The sequence below is a fragment of the Spinacia oleracea genome, chromosome 3 (assembly GCF_020520425.1).
Source record: "Spinacia oleracea cultivar Varoflay chromosome 3, BTI_SOV_V1, whole genome shotgun sequence".
Classification (NCBI taxonomy): domain Eukaryota; kingdom Viridiplantae; phylum Streptophyta; class Magnoliopsida; order Caryophyllales; family Amaranthaceae; genus Spinacia; species Spinacia oleracea.
In genome coordinates, this window is record NC_079489.1 from 88,621,129 (window position 1) to 88,647,320 (window position 26,192).

General features: G+C 40.4%; 1 pseudogene; it reads right to left on the bottom strand.

Annotated features, from left to right (window-relative positions):
* Positions 1 to 21,991: 21,991 nt before the first annotated feature.
* LOC130469847 (mitochondrial outer membrane protein porin of 36 kDa-like) lies at positions 21,992 to 25,098 on the bottom strand (annotated as a pseudogene).
* Between the last annotated feature and the right edge of the window lie 1,094 nt (positions 25,099 to 26,192).

Sequence of the window (26,192 nt, forward strand, 5' to 3'; positions counted from 1 at the left end):
GAGAATTTGCGATAAAATCGTCATTTCGAGCATTTTAAGAGTGTTTTTCTTAAGCCCCCAATTGTAGCTACGGGATTGGCTTGGTGCTATAATGCTTGGCATACGTTTTTATGCATTCATGGCGACATGGATCATGAATAGTTTGAACCAGACTCGTTTAGTGCGAGGTACGTTCCAGTAGTGATGTCGTATTGTGCGACATTGCCATGGTCAAGGTAGTCACATGTTGAAGTATGCCTTTGACCAAAAGCTAGGTGCATTTCTTTACCCATAATCATATTTAGAAATCCCTTTGACTCACTTGCAACATCGAGATAAATGCATACTTAGCTTAAACCAACGACACTTTATTATTTTCGAAGAAGTCTTTGAAAATTATTTGAAATCCGAGTCCTACTGTGTACAATCCGAGGTGTCCTAAGTAAGTTGACTTATAGAAGGGTTCGTACAGGATTACATGAGTGAATCAAAATACTGTTACGATTTTTGGAATGCTGTCTAAGGATTTGCTGGAAGCCAGGGTGCAGGCGTCAAGGTATTACTTGTGCCCGTTTGGCATATGCTTTAGGCTTTTAGGGCCATCTTTTCCACAATTGCGGGAATATAAACCGTTTTCAAATTGACTTAGATTTACTTGGTGTATGTCTTCACAAAAGGTCAAGGTATACTTAGTTCTTTCCCTATTTTTTTCATTTCAACTTTTAGCCCCCAGTTGCTATTATGTCTTCCCATTAATGATGCTTTTAGATTTCGATTTTAGATGCCCGTGTCATGTGTCTGAGTAGGGTGAGCCTTGGTTAAGTGACAAGTCCTATTGACAATGTCTGATTTTTTTTCAAAGGGGATTTGCAAGCATTTGAATTACCGTGAATGGGTGCCCTGAGTTCGAAGGAACGATGGGGCGACGCCGTAGAACAATCCTCTTTATTGCAAGCTTACTGCCTTTATTACTTGTTGGCGATTATGACCGTGTCTAGTGGTGAAAGAAAGTCTTTAAGTGAGTTAGTTCGCTTTAGGGAGGGTCAAGTCGAGTACTTTAGAGGTCATGGACGCTTACGCTATCCCCCATTCAATTGAGGCAAAGTGATCTTTTGAGTCTTGGCTAAGTGCCTAGGAGTGTGAGTGCTCCTTCTGGCAAGGGTACGTGCCCTTATTATTTTTCGATGTGTGCTCATTTAATTTTGGCATTTTGATGACTTGGATTCTTCCTTTGACTTAAATTTTTCTTTCGACTTGGATTGCAAGTAATTAAATTTCAATAAGGGACTCCATTTCGTATTCTTGTTAGTCTATAGGCTTTAACGTTGTTACAAATTGGTTGGACCGAATCATGGATTGCCTACGTATCCGCCTTAAGTAGATTTAATTTGGAATAAGGTCTTGCGTAGTTCTTAGCCTAGAAAATGGTTTCTTAGAATGCCGATTTTAAACAAGTACGTTCTGAGGTGGAAACATATTATTTGAAACGGTAGAATAAGTGAACTTTATTATTATTTCAATATGCTGCCTTGCCGTAAGCCAAAATTTGTTATATATTTTTTTTTTGATTGAGTACATGTATTTCTTTGGTGGTACATATATCTGAATACGTGTTGTACCCCTCCAAGTGTTCGTTATTTTTCCGTGCATGTGCGGATAAAATGACAAGCACTTCTGGACAAAATTTGGCAAGCAGAGAGATTCGAGGCTGGGGCGCTAAAGATTTCGCCGCCCAGCTCTGGGCGCTGAAAATGATTTTTGGGCGGATCTTTTTTGGTGCGCTAAAATGCTTCTTTTTCTTTTTAGACGATCTTTTAAAGGCGCATTGCAAAGTTTTGCTTTTTTATTATTTTTGTACTTTTCATTGGTCTTCTTTTTTTTATTCGTGACTCAAGACGGCTTGAAAGACGGGTCGAATGAGTTGTATAGGTATTAGTCAAGCATGGGGATTACATCAACCAAGGCCAATGAATAGCATGGGGACGGCTCAAGGGTATATCAACAGGATGTATCCAAACAAGTTGTATGGTTATTATGCTAATGGTGGTGTAAGAGCAGGTTTTGGAAATAATGGGTATGGCGCACGTGTCAATGGCCGTACGTGGTTTGCAGTTGATAACAAGTTCAAGAACAAGGGTCGAGGTAATGGTTTCTTGGGTCATGGCAATGAGAACATGGATGAGTTAAATGAGCTGAACAGAGCGAAGGCGTCTAAGAACATAAGGACTGGAAAGGGTAGACACCGTGGAACTTTATGTAGTTTTTGTGGCATGGATTGGTTGACTCAATTCTTTTCCTTCGTTTACTTGGGTAAATTTCGTACTTTGGGAGGTACGGGCTAAGTATTTCATGGCTCGCTTTTTTCGCTCTCCCTTTTCTCTTTCTTTTTAAGTATTTCATGGCTTACTCTTTTCGCTCTCCCTTTTCTCTTCCTATTTTTTCTTCTTGCTTGGGATTTCTCCCCAACATAAATCCTTAAATTTTTTTATTTGGGCTAAAAGGTAGATGGTTGTGGTCTTTGAGTCACGAGGCGAGACTGAGTGAGCCTCGTTTGGTAGGCCTATAGTGGACCTTTAATTTTAGTAGGCCTAGGGTGGACCTTTATCTTTAATAGGCCTAGGGTGGACCTTTTAATTGTCTTACTTTGCAAGCGTATTTAGTCGTTTCTTAGAATGTGCAAATAGCGTAGATTCAAAATGTTATTTTTACCTTATAGAAATTTAACGAAAGAATTACATCGAAAATAATAATTTTTTTTGTTTCTTTTCAGACTCCAGTTTCTGGGATTTAATTGGAAGTTGTGATTTAGACTCGAACTTTCATTAATCTTTCTGATTATAACCCGTGTATGAATACAAGGAGGTGGCCTAGACTCAAAATAATGACGTGGCGTAAGCCTATAACACTTGACCAAGTGACTCTCAGACTTAGGCTAATTGGACCATAACTTTCGTTGGTTGACACTTTAGATTTTAACCCTTGGGTGTTCATTTATCATGCGCCATTTCTTAATGTTGGCAAGGTAGTTAGTTGGGGAGATCGAATTTTTATTTTTTGCAAGACTAAAATCATTAGTGCGGCTTCCCTCTTAGTGTGTATTGCTTTACCCCAATGGTAGCCTTATGGTATGCCGATTTGGGTATTTTCATGGTTCGTCATGTTGCATTCATGAAAAATCCTTTAGTCCGTTCTTAGGAGTATTTAAAGGAGCGAGTGGCTCGAGAGGACTATGATAGTCGTGACCCAATGTGATCATAAGCCTTGAGGCCATTAACTTTTTGCTAATGGTATTGACACCTTAGGTTCACTTTGGGGGTTGTGCGACTATGGGGGAATGATTTTCAGAATGTGACTGTTTCCATTTTGCAAATACTATAATATATTATTTTTATTGGTGAGAGAGAGTATTGAGGCCGTGGATTCTTAGCAAGGGATGATAATTACATATGGGTGCTCATTGATTTAAATGTTAGGAAGGGAGACTCAATATGGTTTAACCTTTCAACTTGCAGAACGACACCAAGCATTAGGACCGATTCTATGACGCATTAGGACCGATTCTATGGATAAGACAACTAAGACTTAGGATTTAGATTGTATTTTGGCATAGCCTAGTCTAGACTCGGATTTTTTTTTTATTCGAACATTATTTTTCCTTGAAAACTTCATTTGAACATTATTTTTTGAATACTTTGCCCATGTGACATTCAAGGTTATTTCAATTAGCGTGCTCGGTTTCGGAGCCGAACATTGTCGTCATAGGAGGCCTAACAACGACACAAAGAGTTATTTTATTTTTTTACCAGTCGCTTTTAGAATCGAGTGCCTTTTCATACGCCCTCGCAGCAATTTTCACGAATTTTCTTTTACTGCTACGTATACTTTATGCGCGGGCACCGAGGCTGCTGTGCCTGACCAAAAGGCCAGGCAGCAACTTCAGCGCCCAGCATAGGGCGTGAGAAATATTGGCGCCCAGCTAGGGGCGTTGAAAATGCGTCCCTGGCTGGTTCTCGTTTTCTGTTTGCGTCTACTTTTTGTTTTTGCAACTTTGATTTTGCGTGTTTGCCTAATAACGTCCTTTACGCGTTGTGCGGCGTTTGTGGGATTTGTTACGGGCCATTCCGAGCGTCGCTTATTTTTGCGGCGATCGTTCGGGTTTGCGGAACACGTATTTTGGTATAACTCTTTGGCCAATTGGTTTATGAATGTATGGGCAATTTATAAGGTCATTGGTTTTCTAACATTATTTGTCACACACAATCACATATTTCGCTACACATAACTAACATTACATCATGAGGCAAGATAATAATATGTCATGTAGTTTATGAGAGGCTTCTATGGGTAGTATTTAAGCCGGCTTGGTACCGCTTCTATCGCAGATCCAACACATGCCCCGGTCGAGGTAGTGCCTTCAACAGACGAATTTCGCCCAAGAGGCCAATCACGATGTAAGCCAAGGGGGCATGCACCAAAGAGAGGGACCTAGTGGGCGAGCGATTGGGTTTGGGACGGGTGTACTACTAGCGTAAGTGCCGAGTGGATAACATTCGAAGCGTATGCACCCCCCGTTTGGCGATGGGTATCCTTAGTACCAACTCCCGAGACGAAACATCCCAAGGGAGCCAAGATTCGTTATGCGGTTCAGTCCGTTCACGTTAATATGTTGATTTTCTGGTCGTCCCAACTTGATGGGAAAATAAACGAGGGGTAGGATTGTTTCACCCTTCGGCTATTTTGATTACCTACAAGCACGAGTATTTCCTTCACTATCCCCAGCGGAGTCGCCATTGTGAGGGGGTCGAAAAAGCACGAGGCTAATGCGTGACCTTGTCCCTCGTGGGTGTGACGTTTCTTTTTGTCAAATCAAGTGTAATTGGATTTCCTGTGAGTTTACACCCAATTGACTAGTAATATAGGAGTCGCCATTCAGTTTTTAACGACAATGAGAAAAACTGACAAAACCCGGTTATCGTGACATAAAGGGAGTGCAATTATGTTTGACCACGACGGCCGTAGGTTCCCTTGTCAGCCCTGGTGTGGGGATCTCTCAACATACACCCGCAAGGTAGAGATTGAGGGTTCGGGGGACTGTTACTACCGAGAGGAGTACTCGCTCTTCGATAACGCAGAGGCAGGATATCCTTACTAGCTCAGCATAAATAATTGAAGGGACATGCGTTAACTATTAAACTAATCTGAGTTGATTTTAACAATATGCAACATATAATACTAGATCGATCGCGATTATCTGATTTAGATTGTTTTTAGGGACCTAGCATGATAATCCAATTTCCCAACATATTATCTTTATTAGGCGTGATAGAACAATCAGATTTAATTAGTTTAATAGTTCATAAAAAGGGCGAGGAAAGCAATTAAACCATGGAAAAGGGACACATTACGACGTACCCTTGAGAGGTGCGTCACGGTTCTTAGAAAACTAACCACTTTGACTTTTCTATTTCTCCTTTTATTTAACGAATCTCAAACTACGGGACAGGATACGTTCTGTTCGATTTTTGGATCGATTGCGACAGAACGCATGATCAATTTCGCAGCGTGAGGCTTAGGCTTAGGGGTTAGATTCAATACTCAGAATATGAATTGTGTGTTGTTTTTTCACGTCGAACTTAGGGCCCTATTTATAGGAAAGAGTTCGTGGAAAGATAGAATTGTAGAACTCTAATCCACGAGGAAGTAGGAAAGAACACGTCCCAGGTAATTTCAGCGCCCAGGGCTGGGCGTTGAAATTGATGTTTGGGCCGTTTCTTTGTCAGATTCAGACTCTTAGAATCCGGAGTGTATGAGACTTTAATCGAGTATTTTAGTGCGTATTAATTTTATGACGAGATGCGTCTGGGCCCATTACGAACTCTAATCTCGTTAGGATTTTAATTAATACGTAACTCTTAGTTTCGAATCGTATTAGGAATAGGATTCTCTCGCAATTTCAATCTCATTTAGGATTTGTGTTGGAGTGCAACACCTAATTCTGACAGGTTTCTATCTTTTATGACTTGCCACTTTTAACAACTACCCATTACGGCAGTTACTATTTTTAGTAGGTTTCCATAAATAGCAGGTTTCGGGTGAAATGATAAGGGGAATTGAGATTCGTTATTTTATTGGAGATGCGTTGTCAAGTGGAGATTTACGTTCTCATCATCGAACCTTCCCTTTCGGGAATGGGGACAACAGTAGGTGTCTACACCTTGGTTTATTACTCTGTATGTTTATATACCCTTTTTGAAATCAATAAGAAATAGGCTTTAATACTTGAAATTAAGAAACACCCAACAATCAAACAAGTCTAACCGAATCCATTGATCAAAACAATCACAAGACAATCGTATAAGTTATACCAAAATCAGCGTGATTTACCTATTAATCAGGACTATTCAGATGATTTCTTAAGAAATACCCAATTTAGTTTCTAAAAAGGCACTAAATATATAATCAAATTACCAAACAAATTGGGGGAAAATTAAAAGCTTACCTCTTTAGTCGAAGAAACATCAACAACAAATGATTTTTTATGTAAAGCTGTAGGAGCTCTAGATCGACGCCTTCAAGGGAAAGAGAAGAAGTTGAATTTCAAATTGATTTTGTTTTGAGTTGAACGATTTCTTGAGCCTCGATTTTTTTTTCTGGAACATTTTGAGAGGAAACCGGAGTAGAAATTCCAATAGTTAGGGTTTAAGAAAAAGAATGAAAAGGAGAAAAGAGCGGCTTTCAAAATTAATTGTGAAAATTTTGATGTCAAAATATCCCGCCCACACCCAAAAGTACTAGCGCATTGTCGTATTTTCGATAGTCGTTACACTAGGTAAAAGTCGTTACAGTAGATCACTACTATTTTAACGGCTTTGGATCAAATGTAACACTTTTTATGATGCTGTTACAATAGCCTATATTTTAGATTAAAAACTATATACCCGTTACAATATATCCCTTTAGGTAACGAATAAATAGGGCGTTACAATTTTATCGTTACAATAAGCCTAGCTTTAAATGTAGTAGTGGCATGTTCTTCCCAAAAGAAAACACTCTTGAGCATTGTCTAAGCTACGAATCTCAAGACGGATCTGAACGTGTCAGTGAACCAAATAGGGGAACGACGATTGGAGTTCTTTGTTCATGTTCGTGAATCATAAACTTGGGAAAATACGCTTCGAATGTAAGTTTGCCTAATCTGTGCTTTATACATGTTTCCTGGCTTTGGGGATTGTTCCGCACAGGTTATATGTATTTAACTGTATTCCCTTACACATGTACCAGTCAGACCTAGGTGAGGCACATTGGAATGCTGCCAAGAATATCCTAAAGTACTTGAAAAGGACAAAGGATCAATTTCTGGTCTATGGTGGTACAAATGAGTTGATTGTAAAAGGCTATATGGACGCAAGCTTTCAAACCGACAGAGATGATTTCAGATCACAATCAGGTTTTGTGTTCTGCCTTAATAGCAGAGAACTAAGCTGGAAAAGTGCAAAGAAAAGCACTATTGCAGATTCTACAACTGAAGCCGGGTACATTGCTGCCTCAGAAGTAGCAAAGAAAGCTGTTTGGATTCGAAAGTTCATCGAGGAACTTGGTGTTGTCACCTCCATTAAAGGACCAATGGCTTTGTATTGCGACAATAGTGGAGCCATTTCTTGGGCAAAGGAGCCTAGGAGCCACCAGAAGTCCAAGCACGTACTGCGGCAATTTCACATACTTTGAGAAATCGTTGAACGAAATGAAACAGAGATTTGCAAGGTTGGAACCGACGACAACGTCGCGCATCCATTGACTAAACCGTTGCCACAAGTGAAACACAACGTACATGTAGCAACCATGGGAATAAAGTATGTTGGAAATGGCTTTGATTTTTTATGTTTTGTTTTAGAACATATGTTAGATCTATGTTTAAAACAATTGGTTTAACCATTTCATATTTATGAAAATCTTTATTTTATATTCATTTAATTTTGATTTAGTATTAAATGAAAAGTCCAAGTGATTAAAAACATTCAAATGGTATGTTAAGATGGATTATTTGACAAAGAAATACCCATAAGTGAACTTGAATATTGAAGTCACAAAGGATCCCTAATCCAATTCACTAAAAGGTTGGACGACCAATGACTAATGAAGCTTAGATTGCAAGTAGATATATAGTCCAGTTTCTTGAACTAGATGGACATGTTATGTTAGAAATATTTTTCATAGATACTTATTGGATCTTGTATCGAATGACCATGAGAACACTTTAAGAGATTAAATTCATGTCATAAGTAGTGCTCATTAATGATGATTAGAACCATTCCTCAAAACATGAGTAATTATGATTGCTCGTTTGAAGATTAGTTCGCTTTGATGCTCTCTAAATGTCGCACTGTAAAAGGAGAATATAAAAGCAGTTATTTGGCGTACTATGGATCAAAGTGAGTGTTCATAGATTACAAGACTAGATTGTCCTCCTATCTTTGATAGGATATGGTGTTTTTGTGTAACAAGGCCTCTCGGAGGGTTAGATACTGTGAAAATGCATGGCCGTGCTCATAATGGTTAAGGCTTAACCTTCTGTAAAATTTTAATAGTTGAACTCAGTAATTTGAGAAATAATTCTGGAACTAATAAGGATTGCTTGAATCTTATCTTATGTTCAGCAAGTAACACTAAGCGACAAAGGAATGTGAATCCACACTTGTCTGAATGACAAGTGGGAGACTGAAGGGATATGTCCTTCACCCAATGTTCATTAGCGTAATACCAAAGGTTCAAATTAATTACAAACAATTAAATCAGTGAGATCAAGTGATCGGAACAGCTGGCTGGAGCAATGCTTCCAATCAGTGAGTTCTAATCTATATTAGGTTCACAACATAATTTTGACTAAACCTATAAAGTCACACCATTGGCATGTAACAAATCATCGGATTAAATAGCTTTTCGAGAATATAGTTCGGAAAAACATAAATATACGATATGACGTTGGATCGGAATCATATATATCGTATTGCGTATGTTCGTAAGCTAGGAGAAACGAATAATCTTATATGCACGACATTGGATCGTCAAAGCACTATACGATAAATAATCGCTGGAAGGCATTAGACGCAAGTACGAGAAGGCAACATTGCCGGCCGAACGAGCCAACCGCGCAATGCCCGTCAAGGCGCAGCAGCGTGCCATCGCCAAGCAAGAGTCATGCACTCTATTGGGCGCACGCGGGGATAAGCACCAACAACAATGCACACGACAAGACCCACGGCCCAGCTCGTGTGGCTGTGTGCTCGTGGGCTTGTGGGAGTAATGCTGGCTGGTTCTTGCCTTTGTGGCTTGGCCGGTTGGTGTTATAACCTTAGGGTTATAACACAAATCCACCCTTATGTTTTCCACACACTTTGCCTAATAAGTTTTAACCTAAACAAGAGAGAAAACCTAAAGTCTCTTTGTGCCTCTATTACAAATTGTTCTTCCCGAAAAGTATATATCTGGAGTGACTTCTAAGCCATTAATCTCAAGATGGATCTAAATGTGGCGGTGAACCAAGTAGAGGAACGACATCTGGAGTTCTTGTTCGTGTTCGTGATACGTTGAATTTAGGGAAAACACGCTACAAACGTAAGTTTGCTTGATCAGTACTTTATACATGATTCCTGGCTTTGGGGTTGTTCCGCTATGATGTTATGTATTTAACTGTAAACCCCTACACACAAGACAAGCGTTAGAAAAAGGATAGAGTCTACCTCCGTACGGCTTGACGACTCTGATCTCTGTATTTGTATTTCCTTCCCGCTCTTGGCTTAGAACGGAGCCTGGCATTGAAAATTTTGAATCTTGAATTTCGAACTTTGAATTTTGAATTTTGAATCTTGAATTTTGAATTTTGAACATGAATAACCGGAGTTATCCGCTGGGGTTTAGTACTTGCTTCGAATGTCGTCTGAGGCTTGAGCTGTTGGGGAATATATTCACAGGGGAAAGGAGCTTTTTATTGGCTCCTAGGTTTTGAAAAGTATTTGTTGACTTTCCCGGAGTTTGGGTCCGCTAGGAGTAGAACGCTTAAATCCCCATATTTTTCGGACTTCGTATGCTTGAGATATTTATTTGTTGATGCCGGTGGAACAGATGTATACCAATATTTATCGGAAAGTAGTATGATTTGATGTTTGATGTCTGGTGCAGAAAATCGTAACAGCAAAGTACGCACAATCAGTACGGGTGACCGCGCCTAGATTCTCTGCGCATGGATCAGGGCCTGCGCCTGGCGCAAGGCCAGCGCCCAGCGTAGGGCTTGAGTATATAAGGCCCCCGCCGTGATCTTGCATGAGTAAATTCATTTGCTTCTTCTTTCTATCTCAAAGTTCGATTGCTCTCTTGCTTTGGTTTTGTTGCTCTTGTCTTTCCTCTACCTTTGTCCATGTAAGTATTTCAAGTTTTGCTTATGAAATTACCTTAGGATTGCATGTAGGGTAGGTTTTTGTACTTGAAATGTTCTCGTACTTGTTGATGTTGTACTTGTATAGTAGTAGGCTTCTTGTATCTTGTATGAAGAAAATCTTTTGGTAGCCACCTCGAACTTGAACTGTTGTAACTTTGTAGGATTTGAAATCGAACTCTTGCATTTTGAATTTTGTACTTAACACTTGTAGATGGTGATTTAACTAGGGACCTTTGTGGATCTTATGAAAGAATAAACTTGGATAGCCTAGATGTTGATGTAGAACTCGAATATCTGTTGTGGCATGGATAGCCTAGGCGTTGGTGTAGAACTTGAATACCTGCTTCTGCATGGATAACCTAGGCGTTAATGTAGAACTTAAATAAATTCTTCGGCATGGATAGCCTGGGCGTTGGTGTAGAACTTGTACACGCCCTTGAATTAGAGGTCCCTGGCTAGACTTGGATGGCCACTAGGGATATTTTTCAGACTCTTGATTTTTGGTACGGGCTAGTATAAGATAGCCCCCAGACTTGGATGCTGATTTTTGTATTTTGATTGCTTTAGTATGCCTCATCACACTCGAAGGAAGCTTGTTGAATGCTTGAGTAGCCGAGCGGCCATGGAAGATGCTTCGGGCAATGGAGTTGCTGAGGTAGAGCCACTACCTGCTGGCATGAATCCGGGGGGAAGACCTGTTTTTGAGGGTCACGGCTGGCAGCCTACATACCTTGTATTCCACCCGGGACATCACTTGTCTCGGCGGCCATGCGCTGGCTTGGTATGCCTTGTATTCTGCTTTTGAACTTGCTACTTGAATTTTTATAGGTTTGTATTGATCCGCCCTTTTTGTAGACTGAAAAGGAAGGGGTTTGAGTGTTCGGGTCTTTGGAGGAGCTCTGGACTGTCTCTCCGACCATTCTTGGCGTCGAGGAGTCCCGAGTAATTTGGGATCAGACTGGTTTTTCTCCTTTACGGGAGGCGACGAGAGGCTTTAGAGGGTTAGTGGGCGTTAAAGCCCGGACACAAGCCCCGCTGGAGTTGTGGTGGGATACCACTAATACATTCCATATGAGCTGAGGGAGATTACCATCACTCCCTTTGAGTTTTCCATGATTACTGGCCTCCCGTTTTCCGAGAGGGAGGTTGTTTTCGACACTGCCTTATAATGGCATTCTGATGGCATCATGTTGTTGATTTGATCACGGATAGTGATTCCTCTTCTTCAGTGGAGGTGATTATGGCGGGGCTTCGCCTAGGTCATATGACAGCAGAGCGGAGGATTCGGCTCTTCCTTTTGGCCCTTGTAAGTCGAGTAGTTTCCCCTGGTAGGAATAGTCGTGTGATGTTGGGCTTTCTAGGGTCTTTGAGAGACTTGCGGGCTGTTTCAGGCCTCATCTGGGGTAGCTTAGCATATGGCCACCTCTTGTACGAGATGAAGAACGCTTCGCGGACTGCCCAGGAGAGTTCGGTGAGCCTAGCCGCCTTGTGGAGAGTGCAGGAGGTATTTGGGACCCCTTGTGTTTTGTATTTTGTACTTGTATGTTGTATTTTATATGCATAAGACTGATTGAGTACTTTTTGCTTTTGAAGAACTGGGCGTTCGAGCATTTTTGCGGCTTGGCGCCTGATCGCCCTAGGGTTGCGGCTTACCTGTTTGCTGCCTCTTGGGAAGGAGCAGAGCGCAAGAAAGTGACTTTGGCGACCTTTCGCAGAGCTTTGTGGGTTATGTCTCCCAGGGAGGTGCGTTTGCATTTTGTAGGATCTTATCCCAATTGTATTTTGTATATTGACTGAGCTTCCTGTCCTGCAGGTGTCTAGGCGTCCTTTTTCTGATGTACCCACACCTGCTTCGTCTATGCGGGCTTTCTTCTTGTTTTGGCGACGGGTGCTGTTCCTGGGACTTATCGCCCCATGTGGTATCTGGGTGAGCGAGTGACTCCTCAGCATAGTACTGGAGGTAGGCTTGTCCCTTTGGATTCTCCGGAGTCCATGTTGTTGAAGGCTGCCGATGTCGCCCGAGTCTATGTGGAGGGCATGGAGGCAGGTGGTGATTCCATTTGTATCCCATGGGAGATTCTTGTAGACAAAAGGGCCAGCTATGGAGACTTCCTGTCGAGGCTTACTCCACCAGTCCGCTTTGTGCGACCGGTGAGCTTTTGATTTGGATTTGAATCTTGTATTCTTGTATTTTTGTACTCTTCTAATTTTTAATCTTGTATAATTTGAACATTGTATATGTGCTTGTAAGTCGAAGAGGTCGACCCGGAGAATGTCCCCTATGCTGACAGGGTCCTTCGTTATGTGGACTCAAATGAGGAACAGGTGGAGTTTATTGTCCCGATGACCTCTCCTCCAGATCGGATGGCGACCAATGCTCTTCCGGAGCATTATACAACTGTAAGTGCCTTTCTATTTTCTTGAAATTGGTTGTAATCTTGTATGTAGAAATTGATTTTGAATTTTGTATGGATGCAGGTGCCTCGAGCGAGGGTGCACAGTTGGATGCTTGCTATTGATACCTTGAAGAAGCATTGTATCAATCTGACCAGGAAGCTCGCAGGCAGAGAACGAGTTGTGAATTTACTAGCTCTAAGATATTTGTATCGTGAAACTTATATATGGATATCTGATGCTTGAATTTTAGCGCCGTCGGGCCAATGTCTCGATGGAGAAGACCGGGCAGAGCTTAGGTGGGGGCACGAATTCTGGTGCTGAGACTCGTCAGAGGCACTCAGATGTTGGCCGGGGGGATATTCCCTCTTCTTCTGCTCAGCATGGCAGGTATTCATATTCTTTTGGAGATACAGGTGGTCAGATGCCTTTCATGGCTCCTCTTGGCGTCCACTTAGGAGCGAGCAGTCTTCAGACCTGGGACTTGGCTATGGTGTGACGTCTTGGGCTCAGTGGTACGAGCTTGAGAGGATGTGCCATTTTCAGGATATGGAGATGCAAAGTCGACTTGCTACGGCTCAGCCGTCTTATCCTGCATGGTAACGAGTTCTAGCTTTGTCTCGGATGGGCCGTTGTATGTGGATTTTTGTAGTTGTATTTGTATTTGGAATTGTAATGTTTTGTATTTGAATCTTGAATTTTGTATTTTAAAATGGTACGGTTTGGATTTGAGGTTATGATTTTGAGTTTTATATGGTTTTGAATTGAATTTTGTATGCGTTGTGTGTGCATTTCAAATTTGTGGCTATATGTATACATGCAAAATGAAAAAAATTGCCCATTTTTTCGGTGTATATACCCACTATAAGCCTCCACTTTGACTGAGGTTTTTTGGTTAGAAAAAGCGCAAGTGAATGTATATTCGACTTTTGCTTATACATATGCTGACTCGACTTAAGACACCGATCTAGGACTAGAATGCTTGAAATTTGAACAAATTGACCCGAAATTGACCTGGGTGCTGATTCGAACTGCTTGAAATTGCGCACTTGTGGCTTTTGGAATATTCGACCCAAATTATTGGAACCCATTTAATTGTACAATGCCATGAAGAGGGGCGTACTCGATGCCATAAAGTGGGACATTGAGCTAGTCCTTCTGGCAGGCCTTGCGCTCAGCGCTGCTGGTACTTCCAAGTACCACAATAAGTGATGGTTTTTGTATAAATAGAGAGCTCTTCGGTCCATTTTCTTTGCATCAATCCCTCTCTGCTCTGCTTCACCCTCTACTTCTTCTCAAAAAGAAAGCAAATAACTGTGTCTTTTGAAAACGCCTTGAACTCGTGGCTAGGTTCGCTAGGCAAACTGGAGAAAAGAGAGATAGATGGCATGCATCTTGGGGTGCTCGTCTCCTTCAGGTTCATGAAACTTCATATGCATTTTGTCCATGCTGCTTTGGAGGCTTGGGATCCGGTGCACTATGTTTTCCGCTTTGGTAACAACGAGATATGTCCCCTCCCTGAAGAGTTTAGTGCTATATTGGGTTGGCCCCTTATGATAGAGCCTTCTCTGCCTAGTGTTGAAGAACACTTCTTTTCGAATTTTGAGAGGTACTTGGGTCTTAAGCCCCCACTTTTGAGTGCTGTAGTATATGGTCGAGGGGTGGATTTGTCCCTCTTCATCACCTATTTTGCTGGAGTGGACATCCCCAAGGTCTACCGCTTGAGGGCTTTCAGTTTTGGATTTGGCAATGGTGATGCCTCCATAATAGAGATTATGGAGAAGTTTGGTTGTGGTAGAGACCCAATTTCGCTTATGATTGGCAAGACAATGCTAGGCCTTGATATGTTGGAATCGGACCCCTCTTCTATGCCATCGGGAAGCCAAGTGTTACTCCAAGTAAGGATCTGTAGTTTCTTTTATATTGAAATTTGCATTTGTATTTAGAACATTGAATATTGAATTGCTTTCTTGTATTTTCTTCAAGGTCTGGCTTATGGACAGACTCATGTTGGTGGCACCACCAGAGAACATGGCAAGCTATAATAGGAAGGGATTCACTGTGCGGCCCATGATGTATGGAAGACTTTCACTGGATGAGTGGCGTTGTGCACTTTCGGAGATTGGATCTTGTATCAGGTGGGTAATTCTGTGGTGGGGAATTGCTTTTATGAGACATGCACTTGGGTTTACTATTTTGAGGGTGCCTAGCCTTTCGACATTGGTCTTCTACTCTCATGATCGAGTGCTGAGACAATATGGCTTGAGGCAAGAGATTCCGGATTGTGCCATGGAAAATTCAAAGCCTATTGTGCTGAATGTTGACCGTCTTACACGGTGGAGGAGGTATTTGGTTGCCAAACCATTCTTTAATATTCAGTTCCCACCTGAGCCTATTACTCTGCGTGCGGGGTACATTGTATGGATGAAAGGTCCAAGACAAAGGGAAATTTCTTTCTCCGAGCCTGTGGGAGCCAGAGATTCTAGAGCTAGGAGCCCTACATCAATTGATTATGAAGAAGGTGACGGAAGTATGGTCCGTCCGGTGCTTGACCGTTCGGGGTCCAGAGGAAGTTCGTCATCCTCCCGCCTTAGAAGACTAGCAAGTTCCTTCTCACGCCGCTTGGGCAAGGGGAAGATGGATGAATGATTGCAAGAAGGGCCAGGGGATAGTACTCGAGGTGCTAGGATTAAAGAGCATAGTCGCAAAACCCCAGATCTTTGTAGGCTTGATGTGTATGAATTTGTATTTTCAGGAGATGTGTTTTAGGATGTCTTTAGAGAATGTGTTTTGTAAGTGTGTTTAATAGAAGTGAAAAAGCTTTGAATAGCTTTTCTTCACTTGATACCATCCTTGTAATCGAATTAGCTTGGATTGAGGCTTTAGAGCGAAAATAGAAGTCATTTGAAAGTTGTGCCAAATTCCGCTTGAACATGCTTTTTATTTGCACATTTGGAATGATAATGACAAGGATTGAATTTTGAAATTGCTTTTTATTTTTAGGATGCCCTTAATCGAGGAAACTTTGAATTTTTTTATTTATTAAGGTGGCTGGGCCTCGGAATGAGGTTGCCTACGTGTCCCGTTAAGGAATCAGGTCGAACGTAGTTCTAACTTACAAAACTTTTTGAACATTGGACTTGAAATTTGAATTTAGACATAGAACTTCTTGAGTTGATACAAGTTCGTCAAAGAACGAAACTCTGTCTCATAAACATCTGTTAACTCGACTGCTCCCCCGGAAAGGGTCTTCTTGACAATGTATGGCCCGGCCCAGTTGGGTCTGGATTTTCCCCTTGGGTCCATGACGCTCTTGCAAAGGGCTTTCTGGACAAGCTCTCCATCCTTAAAGTTTGGATTCTGACCTTTTGTTGAAGTGTCTAGCCACTCGGCGCTGATAGACTTGTACATGGTGAGTGGCTTGAAGCCGACGGTCATCGAGCGTAACTAGGTCATCGTATCTTGACTGTACCCATGCAGTTTCTGGGATTTTTCTTTCGAGGACTATCCTTAAAGAAGGTAGTTCCAGCTCAATAGGTTGTACCGCTTCCGTTCCATAGACTAATGAAAATGGAGTTGTGCCAGTTGAAGTGCGAATTAAAGTTCGATACCCCCACAATGCAAAGTGTGGTTTCTGGGGCCAATCTTTGTAATTGATTGTCATCTTCTTGATGATGGTCTTAACATTTTTTTTGGTTGCTTTGACTGCCTCATTGGTCTGTGGGAGATAAGGCGAAGAACGGTGATGTTGAATTTCCCGGAGCTTGGGTCCGCTGGGATTGTTGTATTGAAGATTGTACGGTATCCCTTTTGAAGTTTGAACTGTTGAAGCTTGTAGATGTCTTTAGAACTTGAACCTTTGGAGTTTGTACCTTGAAATTTGTCCTTTGGGATTGTAGATGCCTTGCTTGGCACAACCTTGCTCGGTTAGAGATTATAGAACTTGAATTTTGAATCTTTGTACTTTGAATCTTGTACTTGGTGAATAGTCTTCACATTCGCCTTGGAAATGGGTTCCTTGATCACTGATGAACTTGTGAGGAACGTCGTATCTGCATATGATGTTTTCTTGAATGGACTGGGACACTTGCTTGGAACCAATACTTTGAAAGATCTAGATACTTGGACTCTCGAACAAACCCGGCCTCTAGCGGCTTAGAGACCTCTTCTTGAATTTTGAGGGAAACATCCGATTTCATGCGACGGAGTTTCTGCTTGATGGGCTTTGAACCTGAAATGAGGGGAATTATATGCTGATCGATGCTTAGATCAACCCCTTGTTAGGTTATGATACATATGACAATTCATAAATCATGCGGAAAAACCATAAAGCCAGGAAAGCATATTATTTACACATAATCATTTAGCATAGAATAGATGCATACATGTTGTAGCGTGCCTTCCCTAGCTGCGCCCGAACCGAACAAGAACAAGTCTTTAGGACTCCAAATGTCGTCCCTCCGTAGATAGTCCACAGTACGTCCGGATCCGCCTTAAGTTAGACCAACTAGAATCGCCCTTAAGGTGCTTAGGAATTTCGGCTATGTGTTTGCAAGTGTATGGCTTATTTTTCTTTCAAAAACTTACCCTTTGAATACTTCAATCGTACCCATAAATTGTGACCCTAGGCACCTATTTATAGGGGTATGGAAAAGGAATTGTAATCCTACTAGGATGTGGATTTGCTAGTTAGAATCTTATTAGGACTCTAAACAACAAAATCAATCTATTAGGATTAGGATTTAATCTTTGCACGAATTCCAATAGGATTAGGATTCCCGCACAAACGTTGCACGAGCCGTGCACTCGCGCAAGCCTTGCGGCCCACGTCAGGCGCACAGCGCTCGGCCCACGCTGTTGTGCTCTCGCGTGCGCGCGCCCTTGGCTGGGCCTGGCCTTGCGCTGGGCCTGGTCGAGGCGTGCATTGGTGCGTGCGGCTCGCTGGGCGATGGCCTGGCTTTGTGCTGGGCCTTCGTCTAGCGGGCCTCGTCCGATGCTAATTCGTACGATACGCTTCCGATTAAATTCCTGATTCCGGAATTCATTTCCGATACGAACAATATTTAATATTTCCGATTCCGGAATTAATTTCCGTTTTGAACAAATATTTAATATTTCCGTTTCCGGAATTATTTTTCGATTCCGATAATATTTCCGATTCTGACAATATTTCCGTTTCCGGCAATATTTCCGATTCTGGCAATATTTCCATTTCCGATAATATTTTCCCATACGTACCATGTTTCCGTTTCCGGCAACATCTACGACTTGGATAATATTTATATTTCCGATACGATCCATATTTCCGTTTCCGCCAATATCATCGTTTCCGGAGTATTCATTTCTTGCTTGTGACGATCTCAGCTCCCACTGAAACCAAGATCCGTCGATTCCAAATATCCATAGATAGAGTATTTAATACCATTAAATATTGATCCGTTTACGTACTATTCGTGTGACCCTACGGGTTCAGTCAAGAGTAAGCTGTGGATTAATATCATTAATTCCACTTGAACTGAAGCGGCCTCTAGCTAGGCATTCAGCTCACTTGATCTCACTGAATTATTAACTTGTTAATTAATACTGAACCGCATTTATTAGACTTAACATAGAATGCATACTTGGATCAAGGGCATTATTTCCTTCAGTCTCCCACTTGTCCTTAGGGACAAGTGTGCATTTCCTAATTCCTTTGTCGCTCGATGCTTGCTCTTGAACATAAGGTAAGAGTTGTCATCCTTATTATGTCCAGAGGTGTTTCTCGGTTTCAGAGTTCAACTGATCAAATAAACAGATAATCATAGCCTATGATTCATCCGAGCACGGCCATGCATTTCACAGTTTCTAGCTCTCCGAGTGGCCTTGTACAACGTTTAAGCATCTCATCCCGATTTATGGGAGGACAATCCCAATCTTGCGATCTTGAGATTAGACTTCGTTTGATAGGTGATTACCTGAGCGTTGCCTTTATAGCCTCCTTTTACGGTGCGACGGTTGGTCAACGTCAAAGCAACCAGTTCTCAAACAAGTAATCTCAAATCACTCAGGTATTGAGGATTTAGTGTCCAATAATTTAATGAAATTTACTTATGACAGATTTTCATCTCTTACGGTAAAGTTTCATAGGTCTGTCCGATACTAGTCTTCCCAAAGTAAGTATCTATGCAAATGATTATGACATTGCCATGTCCACATAGTTCAAGAAACAGAACTACTAGTCATATAGCTTCCTACAGGGCTATTGGTCCTTTAATGGAGGGGACTACACCAAGTTCGCCTATGAACTTCCTTAGCCATATAGCTTCCTTTGCTGCTTCATGTGCAGCAATGTACTCCGCTTCAGTTGTAGAATCCGCAATGGTGCTTTGCTTAGCACTTTTCCAGCTTACTGCACCTCCGTTGAGGCAGAAGACAAACCCAGACTGTGATCTGAAATCATCTTTGTCGGTTTGGAAACTTGCGTCCGTATAGCCTTTAACAATTAATTCATCATCTCCAGCATAGACCAGGAAGTCATCTTTGTGCCTTTTCAGGTACTTCAGAATATTCGTGGCAGCAGTCCAATGCGCCTCTCCTGGGTCTGACTGGTATCTGCTCGTAGCACTGAGTGCGTACGCAACATCCGGGCGTGTACATATTATAGCATACATTATTGAACCAATCAATGATGCATATGGAATCCCATTCATTCGTCTACGCTCATCAAGTGTTTTTGGGCACTGATTCTTGCTTAGAGTCATTCCATGAGACATGGGTAGGTAGCCTCGCTTGGAGTCCGCCATCTTGAACCTATCAAGCACCTTATTGATATAAGTGCTTTGACTAAGTCCAATCATCCTTTTAGATCTATCTCTGTAAATCTTGATGCCCAATAGGTACTGTGCTTCTCCTAGATCTTTCATCGAAAAACATTTCCCAAGCCAAATCTTGACAGAGTTCAACATAGGAATGTCATTTCCGATAAGTAATATGTCGTCGACATATAATACTAGGAAAGCAATTTTGCTCCCATTGACTTTCTTGTATACACAAGATTCGTCTGCGTTCTTGATGAAACCAAAGTCACTGACTGCTTCATCAAAACGTATATTCCAGCTCCTGGATGCCTGCTTCAATCCGTAGATTGATTTCTTTAGCTTGCATACCTTTTTAGCATTCTTTGGATCCTCAAAACCTTCAGGCTGTGTCATAAACACAGTTTCTGTTAAAACGCCGTTTAAGAAAGCGGTTTTGACATCCATCTGCCATATTTCGTAATCGTAATATGCAGCAATTGCTAATATTATCCGAATAGACTTTAGCATTGCAACTGGTGAAAAGGTTTCATCATAATCCACACCGTGGATTTGCCTGTAACCTTTTGCAACCAATCTAGCTTTGAAAACTTCAAGTTTCCCATCCTTGACCTTTTTCAGTTTGAAAACCCATTTGCTTCCAATGGCTTGGTAGCCATCTGGCAAATCGACCAAATCCCATACTTGGTTTTCAGACATGGAGTCTAATTCAGATTGCATGGCTTCTTGCCATTGCTTGGAGCTAGGGCTCGTCATAGCTTGTTTGTAAGTCGCAGGTTCATCACTTTCAAGTAATAGAACGTCATAGCTCTCGTTCGTCAAAATACCTAAGTACCTTTCCGGTTGAAATCTATATCTTTGCGATCTACGCGGGGTAACATTTCTAGATTGACCATGATTCTCACCAGATACTTCTAAAGATCTCTGAGTTTCATCCTGAATGTCATCTTGAGCATTCTCTAGAGTTTGTTGTTCGACTCGAATTTCTTCAAGGTCTACTTTTCTCCCACTTGTCATTTTGGAAATGTGATCTTTCTCCAAAAAGACACCATCTCGAGCAACAAACACCTTGTTCTCATATGTATTGTAGAAGTAATACCCCTTTGTTTCCTTTGGATAGCCCACAAGGATACATTTGTCAGATTTTGGATGAAGTTTGTCTGAAATTAATCGCTTGACGTATACTTCACATCCCCAAATCTTAAGAAAAGACACATTTGGAGGCTTTCCAAACCATAACTCATATGGAGTCTTTTCGACAGCTTTAGACGGAGCTCTATTTATAGTGAGTGCAGCTGTATTTAGTGCATGTCCCCAAAATTCTAATGGAAGTTCGGCCTGACCCATCATTGACCTGACCATGTCTAGCAAGGTTCTGTTCCTCCGTTCCGACACACCATTCCAATTGTAGTGTTCCAGGAGGAGTCAATTCTGATAGAATTCCACATTCTTTCAGATGGTCATCAAATTCATAGCTCAGATATTCACCGCCTCTAACAGACCGCAGTGCCTTAATCTTCTTGCCTAATTGGTTCTCTACTTCACTCTGAAATTCCTTGAATTTGTCAAAGGATTCAGACTTATGCTTCATTAGGTAGACATAACCATATCTACTGAAGTCATCAGTGAAAGTGATAAAGTAGCTGAAACCACCTCTAGCATTTGTACTCATTGGTCCACATATATCTTTATGGATTAAACCCAATAGTTCATTTGCTCTTTCTCCAACTTTAGAGAAAGGTTGCTTTGTCCTTTTGCCAAGTAAACATGATTCGCATTTACCATAATCCTCTAAGTCAAATGGTTCTAGAATTCCTTCCTTTTGAAGTCTTTCTAAGCGTTTCAAGTTAATATGGCCTAATCGACAATGCCACAGATAGGTGAGATCACTAGTAGAAAAAACCCTTATTGTAGCGGGCTTTTAGACCCCTGTTGCAGCGTACATCGTATGCTGCAACTGGGGGGCCTGCAACAAGTCTGAACTTGTTGCAGCGTACAATGTTCGCTGCAAAAAGTGATTTGTTGCAGCGGGCTTTTAGATGTACGCTGCAACAAGTGCCAAAAAATTGGCAAAATTTTGGACTTGTTGCAGCGTACATATATATGTACGCTGCAAAAGACTCAACTTTTTGCAGCGTACATTTATTTGTACGCTGCAACAAGTCTGAATTACTCAATTTTTTGCAGCGTACATTTATTTGTACGCTGCAACAAGTCTAAATTTTTGCGAAATTTTTTTCCCTTGTTGCAGCGTACAACATATATGTACGCTGCAAAAAAGCACTTTTGGCGGGAAAATTCTAATTTTGTTTAGGGATACCTAGAGTGCCTTGCACCAAATATAGAAACCTGTCAAAACAATAATAGAATAACGCAACCTGTATAACAAATATTAAAACAACAACTGGAGTTTTGTATACTATATATCCCAAAACCAAAGTGCACATATTACATTTAAATATATGTTCCAATTTCAACATAAACATACATTTTAATATAAAATTTATTCTATAACAACTAAACCAACTCGATCAAGCGCGCTAAAGCCAATAATAAATACTTGTTGGTAAAAAACTTAGCCCATTGCTCACGAACCACATCAAATTCCTCGCATAAGGCGCAATCCTCGGAGTGTAGACCTTTACAAAAACAGAAATTTAAATTAAACATTAGATTAAATACAAATTAAATATCACATTTTAACATTCAAGAAACTAATGACAATGTCCTAATAGTCTAAAATGAGTCCTTAGGTTCTTTAGTTCAAAGTTGGGAGCGAAAATGTCATTTTAGCCTAAATATGACCTATAACGACCCAATGAGCCTATAGGTGCATAAATAGATTGGAACGAGTCTTAGATCGTTAAAATTATGCATATTAAACATGTAATAAGTTTTAAATGAGTCCTTAGGTTCTTTATTTTAAAGTTGGGAGCGAAAATGCCTTATTTTAGCCTAGATATGACCTATAACGATCAAACAAGCATTAAATGGGTATAAGTAGATTAGAATAAGTCCTAGAAACTCAAAACTAAGCTTATTAATCATATAATAATTTAAAAATGAGTCCTTAGGTTCTTATAAGTTCAAAGTTGGGAGCAAAAATGTCATTTTAGCCTAAATATGACCTAAAACGACACAATGAGCCTTAAATATGCATAAATGGATTGGAACGAGTCTTATAAAGTTAAAATTATGCATATTAAACATGTATTAAGTTTAAAATGCGTGCTTAGGTTCTTTATTTTAAAGTTAGGAGCGAAAATGCCTCATTTTAGCCTAAATATGACATATAACTATCAAACAAGCATTAAATGTGCATAAACAGATTAGAATAAGTCTTAGAAACTTAAACTAAGCATATTTATCATATAATAAGTTTAAAATGAGTCATTAGGTTCTTAAGTTTAAAGTTGGGAGCGAAAATGTCATTTTAGCCTAAATATGACCTATAACGACACAATGAGCCTTAAATGTGCATAAATGGATTGGAATGAGTCCTAGAAATTTAAAAATAATCATATGAATCATGTAATAAGTTTGAAATTAGTTTTTAAGTTCGTTAGATCAAAGTTGGGAGCGAAAATGTCATTTTAGCCTAAATATGACCTATAACGGCCAAAGAAGTCATGAATGTGCATAAATAGATTGGATTAAGTCTTGTAAAGTTAAAACTAATCATATAAAACATTTAATATGTTTAAAATGAGTCCTAAGGTTCTTTATTCCATATTTGGGAGCAAAAAAGCCTCATTTTAGCCTAATATGACCTATAACGACCAAACAAGCCTTAAATTTGCATAAGTAGATTGGAATGAGTGTTAGAAAGTTAAAACTATTCATATTAAACATGTAATAAGTATAAAATGAGTCCTTAGGTTCTTTAGTTCAAAGTTGGGAGGGAAAATGCTTCATTTTAGCCTTAATATGACCTATAACGACCCAATAAGCCTTAAATGTGAATAAATAGATTGAAATGAGTATAAAGATGTCCAGTTTGTCGTTCCTGCAGTACCCAAAAGTAAACAAAATCACAAGTGTATCAGAAATGTATATCCAGTATCCAGCTTTCAAATGATACACTCAACAACAGCCAAAGGTGAAAGATTAGAACATTATTAAGTAGTTTTCGACAAGCAGAATCCAAATTTATTTCTAGGATACACGCATATAGAGATAATATGAATTACCAATATGAAAATTGTTAAATGAGAATAGGAGTGATTCTCTTTCTTTAATTTCTGAACAGCAATTAAATGTTGCACATGGATATACCAAAGTGATAATCTGCTGATTAGTATAACAAAAACTACTTACACATTCACAGATGCAATGAGATCATCATTAGTAAAGCTTAGTCCAGCATTGCATTTGGTGAAGTTTCCAGAAGCAGTGTCAAATGAGAGGTCAGTACCCAAAGCAAGAGTACTGTTTCCAAAAACACCAGAAAAGTTGACAATGGGGTTTGCTGTCAAACCAAGGCTTCTGCTGATGCCAGCATACTCATGCAAATACTGAAGCTCAACCTGTTAACATAATTTATACTCCACAAATTAGAACCATTATCCCGTAGTATCTTGAACCATGCCTCTTTAGGTAAGAAAATACTAGAAAGATAATTGTATGGTACCTTGCCAGATCTCTGATAAGGAACACGGAAACTAAAAATAGCCTTCAAGCCAGGGGCAGGTTCATCAACGTAATGGTGGTGAAAAGCTAGGAGCGGAAGACGGAAACAGCAAAGAAGTTGGAATCAGATTACAATAGATTCCAATTATGTAAAACAAGATGTTCATAGAAAGCGATGCTATCTGTCACCAAATTTTACACAATTACCAATTATAAAAACCTATAAACCAATGAAACCGTAATGTATCATAGAATCAATTCGTAGTAATACAAATAAACAAACTCACATTGGAGTTGGTATCAACTTTCACATCGGTGGTAATATTCTTGTTTGTCAACTTAGTGCTGACATCAGCCAAAAACAACTCGCCCTTCTTTGTCCCAGTAGAAGTGATAGCCTGCAAGAAAACAAGTTTACATTAACTTTAGAAAATTAATCATGCCATACATGTCTGATTGACTTATTCTCTACATATAAATTAAGAAGTCAACAACAACCTTTAATGCAAACATACATCTTAACTTAATTTCTTTAATCGTGACTCACAACCCTAAATCTTCAGGACACAATGCAGTTCCTAATCAAATTACATTGTTATCTCGACTAAACCCACGGAATACATGAAGCACACAGATTCTAATTCGTAACGCTGATGCTGGCAAATGAAAGAGGAGTTGTCCAGTTCACAAGACATTCCACAAACCCCATAAATGAGAATCACAACCCAGGAACACAAAACCTTCCCTTTTATAACAAGCGCAGGACAGCAAAACGAGTTTAATCTCCATAGCAACATACAAAGAAGTCAACAACTCACACAAACTATACTCAAACACAATCACCTTCTTATAATCTTGTAGAGCCCTCATTTGACCACTCAAAACTTCTCCATCATTTCACAAGCGTAAACAACAAAAACATCCAAAATTCCAATACTATTCTTAAACTAAACCCTAAATATCCAACATTTCGCACAAATCAAGATTTTGTATGAAGTAATGAATGATTAAAAACCCATAAACATCATTTGAACAAACCCTAAGAAACCCATAAATCATCGAACTCAAAACTATGTGATTTTGTCAATCATAAACCTAAAATTGAACCCTAATCTGAAAACCAAAATCAAAAACTAAAATTGAACCCTAATCTGAAAACGAAAATAAAAAACGAAAATAGAAATTGAACACACCATACCGAAACCACCGGAACCACGACGCCGAGCAACCACCGGAACCACGACGCGACGGGGAGATGCTGAACCCCCGGCCGACCAAGAATATATCTTTCAGTGACAGGCCGCGTGAGAATTGAACGGGATGGGGGAGATGAGGCGAGAACACCACACACCGGCGAAGACAGCGACGCAGGGCTGAGCAACGCTTGGGTTCGACGGCGACGCAGGGCTGAGTTCGACGGCGACGCAGGGCTGAGTTCGACGGCTTCTTGGATATTTGTTTAAGGGAAAAAGCTTGGAGCTAGAAGAGAAGGAACAACGTACGTTTGAGCCCGCTCGTTTGAGCGCGGTTTGTTGCAACCTAGGAAAGTAAAAAATTTTGAAACGCGGACTTGTTGCAGCGGGCAATAACATGTACGCTGCAATAAAGTCGGGTTGTTGCTGCGGGCTTTTATTTTGTACGCTGCAACAAACACATTTGCTGCGAACAACTAAAATGTACGCTGCGATAACCCTTTAAAGGGTTTGACCCGCGTTGACCGAATGGTTGTTGAAGCGTATTTATACATGTACGCTGCAACAAGGGGGCTGCAACAGGGGTTTTTTCTACTAGTGGATCTGAATCATCCTTTTTGGCCTTTTTGGTATTTATGTTATAAACTTGTTTGTCGTGATCTAATAAATAAAGTCCATTGACTAATCTAGCAGATCCATAAAACATCTCTTTAAAATAAAACGAACAACTATTGTCTTTTATTAAAAAGGAAAATCCCTTAGCATCTAAGC